Source organism: Myotis davidii, unplaced genomic scaffold, assembly GCF_000327345.1.
Source record: "Myotis davidii unplaced genomic scaffold, ASM32734v1 scaffold148, whole genome shotgun sequence".
Classification (NCBI taxonomy): Eukaryota; Metazoa; Chordata; class Mammalia; order Chiroptera; family Vespertilionidae; genus Myotis; species Myotis davidii.
Window position 1 is genome coordinate 3,473,555 of NW_006299479.1, and position 2,460 is coordinate 3,476,014.

The following is a 2,460-nucleotide window of genomic DNA, read 5'->3' on the forward strand; positions in this document are numbered from 1 at the left end:
GGACTTGGCTGGTGCTGCTGCTGTGGGGTGCTGCTCGCTTGCAGGGAACACAAGGGACAAGGACGAAAGTAGGAAAGAGAGTGTCCCCCTCCCTCCTGCCGCAGCCTCCCTCTAGGGCCCCCTATCAGGAGAATCTAATAGAAAACAGATGGCAACGCAGAAACGGGGGGCCACTCCATCACAAAGCCGCGCAGAGAGGACAGGAGCTGAGAAGCAAGAACCTTCAAGGGTTAGTCACTGTCTTCCAGCCCAGCTCTAGTGGAAAGAGCAGTGGCAGGCGCATAGTAAGTGCTCATCTAATACCATCGTCTGGCCTCGGCCTTGGTTGGTTCCTGAAAGGGCATGTGAGCAGGCCTTCTGGAACTTTCTCTGGCTTTTCTTGAAGAGTGACTGACGTTCCCAAGCTCTGAGAGCAGGAAGGCTTTCGTATCTCAGTCGTAATGAAAACAGCAGCGAAGAAATATGTAGGTAAGCCCTGGCCGGTGTGAGTCAGTGGTTGAGCATTGACCTGTGAACCAAGAGGTCACCGGTTCAATTCCTGGTCAGGGCACATTCTGGGGTTTCGGGTTCCATCCCAAATAGGGGGCATGCAGGAGGCAGCTGATCAATGTTTCTCTCTCATTGATGTTTCTCTCCCTCTCTTTCTCTCTCTCAAATCAATAAAAAACATTTAAAAAAGAGAAATATGTAGGTAAGAGTGGCCTTAGGAAAACTATACATCACTGTGATCGAGTCATATATTAAGGCTAAAGGACTAGATAAAGAGATCGATGGGACAGAATTGGAACCAAGCCCGGGAATACATCCCAGGACATCGGATTGTGGTATAGCATACAATAAAAGCGATATTGCAAGCCACCGGGGAACAGGATCATTTATTTAACAACCTGTATAGGCACGGCTGGCTATCTGCCTGCACAACGAAGGTGAAGCTCTCCACCTCACAAGTGATGAAAACTAAATTTCAAATAGATGAAAGATTGAAATGCCTTTACATTTAAATATTTAAAACAATTTAAATATTGTTTTCATATGTAAACAACTTCCTAAGGAAATATTTAAAGCAATTTTAAACAATATGTAAAACAATTTAAATATTTAAAATAATTTAATTTTAAAAAAATTAGGAGAATATTTATACAACCTAGGTTTGAGGACAGTTTTCTAAACAAAACAGAAAATCCAGAAGCTCTGGAGGAAAGATAGACAGAACGTGTTTAAATTTTAAAAGGGTGAAAGATGACATACACAGTCAAAAGACAAATTGTAGATTGGAGAAACTATTCCGACGCACAGCACTGAGAAAGAGTTAATAGCCCGGCCAGTGTGGCTCAGTGGTGGAGCATCAGCCAATGAACCAGGAGGTCACGATTCGATTTCCAGTCGGGGCACATGCCCGGATTGTGGGCTCCATCCCCAGTAAGGGGAGTGCAGGAGCAGCCAATCAATGATGTTTCTCTCTCATCGATGTTTCTCTCTCTATCCCTCACCCTTCCTCTCTCTAAAATCAATTAAAAATATTTTTTTTAAAAAAAGAGTTAACATCTAGCATCCATGAAGAGCTGCTTCACACAATCAGCAAAATTACTTAGTCGAAAAGGGACATAACCTCTGAACAGGTGGCTCATGGGAGAGAAAATCCAAATGGCCAATATATTGACAGAAAGATGCTCAACCTCACTAATGGCCAAGGAAATGCAGGTTTTTAAAAGTGCGACACCACTTTTCATTGGTCGGAGTAGCAGAACTGACAGGGCGTAATGACAACTAGGGCTGGGGAGGATGCGAGAGGAAGAGCACCGTTTAACCTTGCTGCTGCATCTATGAATTACCACAGGCTTCTGACAAAGGGATCTGGCAACATGAAAACTAACAACACGCATCGCAGTGACCCTGCTATGTCATTCGTAGCAATTTATCGTACAGGGGGAAAGCAGCACACTCCGGTATGAAAAAATATGCCCCCCCAAAAATGTCACAGCATGTTTTGTGGTGCCAAAAATACCAGTAATGGTTGCGTGATACACATATATCCATAGACTGTAATGTTATGCCAGTATAACCAAGGATGCATTGCAAAAAGACAACGGCTATATTGGTTCCACTTCGGATACCTCTGAAGTAGTCAAACCCATAGAAACAGAAAGAATACTGGTTGCCCGGGGCCGGGGCAGAGGGAAGGTGGGAGCTGTTGAAATGGGTACAGCCTTGCGGCTTTGCGAGATGAATGGTGCTCTGGGAGTACAGCTAACACCCCTGACCCGCACTCTTTAAAATGGGTAAGATGGTAAATTTTACTTCATGGATCTTTCACCACAATATTAAAAAAATGAATAAATTAGGGGGGTTGTCACGATGTTAAGTGAGAAAGCAACTCGCAGAGAAGTCTGAGTGAAACGGTGACAACGCATATGAATGGTGCCTGTTGGTGACCCCGACCCCCTGCGCTGTGACCTGAGT